The sequence below is a fragment of the Salvelinus sp. IW2-2015 genome, unplaced genomic scaffold, assembly GCF_002910315.2.
Source record: "Salvelinus sp. IW2-2015 unplaced genomic scaffold, ASM291031v2 Un_scaffold1817, whole genome shotgun sequence".
In the NCBI taxonomy this organism is placed as follows: Eukaryota; Metazoa; Chordata; class Actinopteri; order Salmoniformes; family Salmonidae; genus Salvelinus; species Salvelinus sp. IW2-2015.
The window spans coordinates 110,734-119,083 of NW_019943190.1; the positions used below are offsets into that span (position 1 = coordinate 110,734).

Genomic DNA, 8,350 nt, shown 5'->3' on the forward strand with positions numbered 1-8,350 from the left:
TAAGTTGTGGCTCAGTTGGTAAAAGCATGGGTCCAGCAACACCAAAGTTGAGGGTTCAATTTCCCACAGGAAGCTCATACATGCGCTAATCAAGTATGTAAGTCACTTTGGATAAAAACATCTGTTAACTGGCATATATGATATTACGAGATATGCTTTGATGCTGATCCATTCATCCCAGCCTGCTGTGACTGTTGATCATAGAGGCTAGGATGTGACCCCAATCACAATCTATTCCCTACGTGGTGGGCTCATCGGGAACTGTCTGATCCATCTGTTCACTAGCATGTTTCTGATGAGGATTAAGTTCCTGTGACAGGTTCACAAAGCAATGCCATTGACAGCTACTGGGTCTCTGGGTTGATATGAGAGATTACTCTGTTCTTCTGACAAAAGGGGCTCAAATAGACACTGGGTCTGAAAATAAGTGACTTCATGTTTGTTACTTCAGTATAGTAAACTGTTTAAAATATGCTATGGCTATTGTAAGACTTTGGGTTAGTTAATGTTAGAGGCTATGGTAAGGTTTAGGTTAGATGGCTATTGTAAGGGTTTGGGTTAGTTAAGGTTAGAAGGCTATGGGTTTGGGTTAGTTAAGGGTTAAGGTTAGAAGGCTATTGTAAGGGTTTGGGTTAGTTAAGGTTAGAAGGCTATGGATTTGGGTTAGTTAAGGGTTTGGGTTAGTTAAGGTAAGGGTTAGGTAACTTAGGTTTAAACTCTTACAACCCAGTGATGCCGATGCTCACCACAGCCGTAGTCAGCAAAAAAGAAACTGACACAGAGCTAATTCAGGTCTGCTGAGCACAAACTTGAACGTTGTGAAACTTCTGTGCAACTTCCAGCGCGCATTTACTGTAAACACTGAGGCTGTAACCACTTTAATTTACAGTTTTACTAAACACTGAGGCTAAACACTGAGGCTGTAACCACTTTAATTTACAGTTTTACTGTAACACTGAGGCTAAAACACTGAGGCTGTAACCACTTTAAGTTACAGTTTTACTGTAAACACTGAGGCTGTAACCACTTTAATTTACAGTTTACTGTAAACACTGAGGCTAAAACACTGAGGCTGTAACTACTTTAAGTTCAGTTTTACTGTAAACACTGAGGCGTAACCACTTAATTTACATTTTTACTGTAAACACTGAGGCTAAAACACTGAGGCTGTAACCACTTTAAGTTAGTTTTACTGTAAAACACTGGCTGTAACCACTTTAATTTACAGTTTTACTGTAAACACTGAGGCTAAAACACTGAGGCTGTAACCACTTTAAGTTACAGTTTTACTGTAAACACTGAGGCTGTAACCACTTTAAGTTACAGTTTTACTGTAAACACTGAGGCTGTAACCACTAAGTTAAAGTTTTACTGTGAACACTGAGGCTGTACCACTTTAAGTTACAGTTTTACTGTAAACACTGAGGCTGTAACCACTTTAAGTTAGTTTTACTGTAAACACTGAGGCTGTAACCACTTTAATTTACAGTTTTACTGTAACACTGAGGCTAAACACTGAGGCTGTAACCACTTTAAGTTACAGTTTACTGTAAACCACTGAGGGCTGTAACCCCCACTTTAAGTTACAGTTTTACTGTAAACACTGAGGCTGTAACCACTAAGTTACAGTTTTACTGTAAACACTGAGGCTGTAACCACTTTAAGTTAAAGTTTTACTGTAAACACTGAGGCTGTAACCACTTTAAGTTAAAGTTTTAACAGTGGTCAAGTAGGCTGTTGTGGCTATTTGATCATAATGTAGGCCTACCAGAGTGTCCTACCATCAAAAACAACGGAGAAAATGCATCCCATAACATTTGACCATGGACATAGCTGTTCTATCATTCAGCCTACAATAGCAGCCAATGTGTGTGTCACGACTTCCGCCGAAGTTGACTCCCCTGCCTGTTCGGGCGYTGCTCGGCGGTCGTCGTCACCGTCCTACTAGCCGCCACCGATCCCTTTTTCGTTTGTCTGTTTGTTTTGTCTTATTAGTTGCACCTGTTTTTGTTTCGTAATGAGCTTCCCTATAATTAGGAGTAAGACCCGCCCTTGTTTTGTGCGGGATTGTTTTTTGTTACGTGTGTGTATTTTGGGTGTTTGGCAAGTGTTTCTCTACGCCCTGGATGTTCGGGCTTATTCAGTTCTTGTGGAGAATAAATATAAGGTATATTTTTTCCCAAGCGGCTCTCTCTCTCTGCGTCTGGTTCTTTCGCCAACCTAGTCCCGCGTGACAGTGTGGTGTTCAATGTAAGCCTACATTCCCAGAAAACACGCAGGGCATTAACCTGTTTATCTACGGGTCCTTCAGACATAAGACATTTTCAAAATGGCAACAGTTGTTCTACCCAGAGGGCAGGGCAGCTGAATCTGGTGCATCTACCACCAACAGCACAAGACATAATAAATAAAAAGGAACACAAGGATTTATTGTTGTTGTTTTTTTAACAGAAATGTTTGGCGATCGACTAGGAATGCCTAGGAGATGGACCAGTCGATCGCGATAAACCGGTTCGTGACCACTGCTCTAGAAAGTTGAGTGAAAATTCAATCTCCTGCTTCTCTCTGTGGACTGATATTTCTAAGTGGCAGTCGTGGGGAGCTGCAGCTTAGAGGGAACATTGGGTCAGCATTACGGTTAGATTAGGGTTAGGGTTATAACTCTACGGTTAGAGTTAGGTTAGGGTTCGAGTTAGGTTAAGGTTAGAGTTAGGTTAAGTTTATAACTCTACAGTTAGGGTTAGAATTAGGTTAAGGTTAGAGTTAGGTTAACGTTAGAGTTAGGGTTAGAGTTAGGGTTAGAGTTAGGTTAAGGTTAGAGTTAGGTTAAGGTTAGAGTTAGGTTAGGGTTKGAGTTAGGTTAAGGTTAGAGTTAGAGTTAGGTTAAGTTTATAACTCTACAGTTAGGGTTAGAATTAGGTTAAGGTTAGAGTTAGGTTAAGGTTAGAGTTAGGGTTAGAGTTAGGGTTTGAGTTAGGTTAAGGTTATAGTTAAGGTTAGGGTTAGGTTAAGGTTAGGGTTAGGTTAAGGTTAGAGTTAGGGTTAGAGTTAGGTTAAGGTTAGAGTTAGGTTAAGGTTAGAGTTAGGTTAAGGTTAAGGTTAAGGTTAAGGTTAGGGTTAGGTTAGAGTTAGGTTAAGGTTAAGGTTAGAGTTAGGTTTTAAGAGGTTAGAGTTAGGTTTAAGGTTAGGGTTAGAGTTAGTTAAGAGTTAGGTGTTAGTTAGTTAGGTTAAGGTTAGTTAGAGTTAGGTTAAGGGATTGAGTTAGTTTAGGTTAGGGTTATAAGTCTAAGGTTAGGGTTAAGGTCAGGAACATTGAACTTACCGCCTCAGTGATGTCGATGTTGACCACGGCGGTAGTGCTGAAGGACGGAGACCCTCGGTCCCGGGCTTGACACCAGAGACCATGCAGTCCTTCTGCTTGGTGATGTTCTGCACGATCTCCATGGACTTGATGTACGACTTAGGTTGATCTCTCCCGTTCCGCGTTGATGTCGAAGATATTGTTTCGGCTCAGTTGCATGATGGAATACTCAATGATGTTGTTGGGCGACCCTGCATCGGCATCTATTGCTGAACGAAACAAGGAAAAAGCGGCAAAACAAACACATTACTTAAATATAGATATATACTGAATATATACTGAAGCGGTTCTGGATACGTTCACATTTTACATTTCAGGTAATTATCATCCAACAAAGATCATCCAACAATTCAATATACAGTTTTTAACTAGGGTTGTAACGATTCATACAGTGTTAACTAGGGTTGTAACGATTCATACAGTGTTAACGAGGGTTGTAACGATTCATACAGTGTTACGTAGGGTTGTAACGATTCATCAGTGTTAACTAGGGTTGTAACGATTCATACAGTGTTAACTAGGGTTGTAACGATTCATACAGTGTTAACTAGGTTTAAGATTCATACGGTTAATAGGGTTGTATGATTCATACAGTGTTACTAGGGTTGTAACGAGTCATTACAGTGTTAACTAGGGTTGTAACGATTCATACAGTGTTAACTAGGTTGTAATGATTCATAAAGTGTTACTAGGGTTGTAATGATGCACAGTGTAACTAGGGTGTAACGATTCATACAGTGTTAACTAGGGTTTTAACGAATTCATACAGTGTTAACTAGGTTTGTAACGATCATACAGTGTTAACTAGGGTTGTATGATTCATCAGTGTTAACTAGGGTTGTAAGGATTCATACAGTGTTAATAGGGTTGTAACGATTCATACAGTGTTAACTAGGGTTGTAGAATTCATACAGTTTTTAACTAGGGTTGTAACGATTCATACAGTGTTAACTGGGTTGTAACGATTCATACAGTGTTAACTAGGGTTGTAACGATTCATACAGTGTTAACTAGGGTGTAACGATTCATACAGTGTAACTAGGGTTGTAGATTCATACAGTGTTACTAGGGTTGTAATGATTCATACATGTTAACAGGGTTGTAACGATTCATACAGTGTTAACTAGGGTTGTAACGATTCATACAGTGTTAACTAGGGTTGTAACGATTCATACAGTGTTAACTAGGTTGTAACGATTCATAAGTTTAACTAGGTTGTAACGATTCATACAGTGTTAACTAGGGTTGTAAGATTCATACAGTGTTAACTAGGGTTGTAATGATTCATCAGTGTATACTAGGTTGTAACGATTTAAAGTGTTACTAGGGTTGTAACGATTCATACAGTGTTAACTAGGGTGTAACGATTCATACAGTGTTAACTAGGTTGTAACATTCATACACAGTGTTAACTAGGGTGTAATGATTCATACAGTGTTACTTCAGGTTGTAACGATTCATACAGTGTTAACTAGGTTGTAAGATTCATACAGTGTTAACTAGGTGTAACGATTCATACAGTGTTAACTAGGGTTGTAACGATTCATACAGTTTAACTAGGGTTGTAACGATTCATAAAGTGTAACTAGGGTTGTAACGATTCATACAGTGTTACTAGGTTGTAACGATTCATACAGTGTTACTAGGGTTGTAATGATCATACAGTGTTTACTAGGTTGTAACGATTCATACAGTGTATACTAGGACCAAACCGGACCGATGGCCAGTGAACCCCTAGGAACACCTCTACACACCACATGGCTATCTGTACTATACCTCCTTTAGGGATCTATATAATCATATGTACTATCTTATCTTATGGCTACTGTACATACCTCCTTTAGGGATCTATATAATACTGTCGTCTTATCTTATGGCTTACCGTACATACCTCCTTAGGGATCTATATAATACTGTCGTCTTATCTTATGGCTACCGTACATACCTCCTTTAGGGATCTATATAATACTGTCGTCTTATCTTATGGCTATCGTACATACCTCCTTTAGGGATCTATATAATACTGTCATCTTATCTTATAGCTACTGTACATACCTCTACTCTAACAGGTGCACCAATGACCATGGTCCGCTCCACAAGGCTGTCATCGAACTCTGGAACATGGTCGTTGATGTCCAGGACAGTGACAAACACCTCCGCCAGGCTGTACTTGCCCTCTGTGTCCTCTGCCTTCACGTAGAAGTTGTACTTGGACTTGACCTCAGCATCCAGAGTGGCCCAGGCCTGGGTGTATATGATGCCTGAAGACGGATGGATGAGAAACCTGGAATACACAACAGAGAGTGCATTGGCAGTATATTGACAGTATATTAGTAGTATATTGGGAGTATATTGGCTATATGATAGCATTATATTGGAAGAATATATTGGCAGAATTTTAGCAGCATATTGGCAGTATACTAACAGTATATTGGCAGTATTTTAGAATTATATTGGTAGAATATTGACAGTATGGTAGTAAATTAGCAGTATATTGGCAGTATATTAAGAGTATATTGGTAGGATATTGACAGTCAATTGGCAGTTATGTAACAGTCAATGTTATGCACTGTATGTACTGTGCGCTACAGTTTAATCTTGGATTAAAACTTGTGGTAAAAATATGTCAAGAAGTCCTGTGGTCCAGATGCTGGATAAAGTTTTCTGTATTATCCACAAAGGTAATTATTTGTCCAGTACACATTTTGTATGTCCAATGTTGTTGAAGCGGCACATATTCAGCCATTTTCAATCATTTTAATTTCACAACATATTCCCTGTGAAAATTAACAAATACAAAGTAACCTGTTAACTTTCACACATTTAGAATTTGACTTCCCGTGTCAAGACGGCAAGCAAACCTGGAAGATAAATTGACACTTATTTGTTCAATGTACTGCCTGTATTGCAGCCTTGCCTGCCTTGCTTTCCATATCAGAGTTCCAGCTGTCACATTGCATGTTAATTGGCCCTCTCTACATGAGGCATCCAAGCCTGGCAGGCTATTTCTTACCCTACAATCCAATTACGAGATTAACCAGTCAGTATCTTGCTGCCATCTTAGAGGAAGCTGTTACAGGAGAGAGGAGAGGAGCTACCGTCTACCAGCAGAGCCAAGACAATATACTGGGATACTGGCAGCTCCCATTTTACAATCAAAGGGGAAGAATCTAAGAGATTATTTAAGAGATTATTTAAAAACGCACTCCAGTTATTTTTTTAACTTGTCCTGTTAATGTAACGGCAGCCTTCCCTCTCTTCACGAGAAGAGAGGGTGTAACAGGGATCGGACCAAGACGCAGCGTAGTTGGTGCTCAACATATTTAATAATGATAAACAGTGAACACTTAACAATTACAAAAATAACAAAATGTGGCAAACCGATACAGTCCTTTCTGGTGCAGACAAAACACAAAGACAGGAAACAACCACCCACAATCCCCAACACAAAACAASCCACCTATATATGATTCCCAATCAGAGACAACACAAAACACCTGCCTCTGATTGGGAACCATATTAGGCCAAARATAGAAACAGACAAACTAGACACACAACATAGAATGCCCACCCAGCTCACGTCCTGACCAACACTAAAACAAGCAAAACACACAAGAACTATGGTCAGGACGTGACAGTTAAAGAACAATTTCCCACACATAAGTACAGTAACGTCACACTTAAGGGTAAAAAAAAAAGGGATGTAATGTAGTGTCCCAATATAAAGAATAATCTGTCCCAACGCATAACCAGATGGCACGAATAATGATATTGTATAAGTGATCATTTTTGCCCATTTTGATCTATTCAACTGGCTCCACATCAACTGAGGAAGTGATTTTACACAGATCATCATGTCCAACAATCATTGGTGTTGGCAGGACTCTACTATACTTACAAATCAGTTCTGGAACCATAGATGGAGTATTTGACTTCACCCCAAAGGCCAGAATCTGGATCATTAGCAGAAGTCACGATCTTCTGGATGGATCGACCCGTTTAGAAGCGCCAGCCGCTGCGTAGCTGATCATATCTCGGACGTGCTCGAGGAGGGAGGAGAGAAGGCTAGAGAGACATCCGGTAACATCTCTACGGTAGTTATTGCTGTTCTGTCCTACTCTGGAGGTAAGAGCCGCTAGATCAGCAGGTTCAAGGAGGAGCGGCGAACTTGCTTCCTGCGCTAGAGTCTTCGATACCTGTGAACCGGAACCATGAGTACGTTCTTGTACCTGGAGGAATACTAGTAGAAGTTTAAGAATCCGGCTTGGTTTCTAGATCTCTCTCTTGCGGCCTCAGCAGGGAGGGAGGGTAAAACTCTAATCTCTCGGACTCGACGTTGCATTTTAGAGGTAGCACTGGAGGATAACAGTAAGAAGTTAGAATGCTGGTAGAATACTGGAACGGAACATAGAGTGAACTAGTAGAAGTTAGAATGCTGGTAGAATACTGGAACCGGAACAATAGAGGACTAAAGTAGAAGTTGAATGCTGGTAGAATACTGAACGGACATAGTAGAGGACAGTAGAAGTTAGAATGCTGGTAGAATACTGGACCGGAACATGAGGATAGACATAGAGAAGTTAGATGCTGGTAGAATACTGGAACGGACATAGAGTGACTAAGGATAGAAGTTAGAATGCTGGTAGAATACTGGAACGGAACATAGAGGAAAAGTAGAAGTTAGAAATGCTGGTAGAATACTGGAACGGAACATGAGGAACTAAGGTAGAAGTTAGAATGCTGGTAGAATACTGGACCGGAACATAGAGTAGACTGAGAGGATAGAAGTTAAAATGCTGGTAGAATACTTGGAACGGAACATAGAGTGCTAGAGTAGAGAGTTAGAATGCTGGTAGAATACTGGACGGAACATAGAGTTAGACTGAGATACAGTAGAAGTTAGAATGCATAGAGGAGAGGAGTTTCGAGATGTTGGGACTCATGCACATCCAGCTCACAAGAATTCCGGGCTCTTCAAAAATAATGTAA

General features: G+C 40.1%; 1 pseudogene; it reads right to left on the reverse strand.

The window, feature by feature from the left end:
• The window catches only part of LOC112072077 (cadherin-related family member 1-like), a 21,633-nt pseudogene that overhangs the window by 8,124 nt on the left and 5,159 nt on the right, over positions 1 to 8,350 (reverse strand).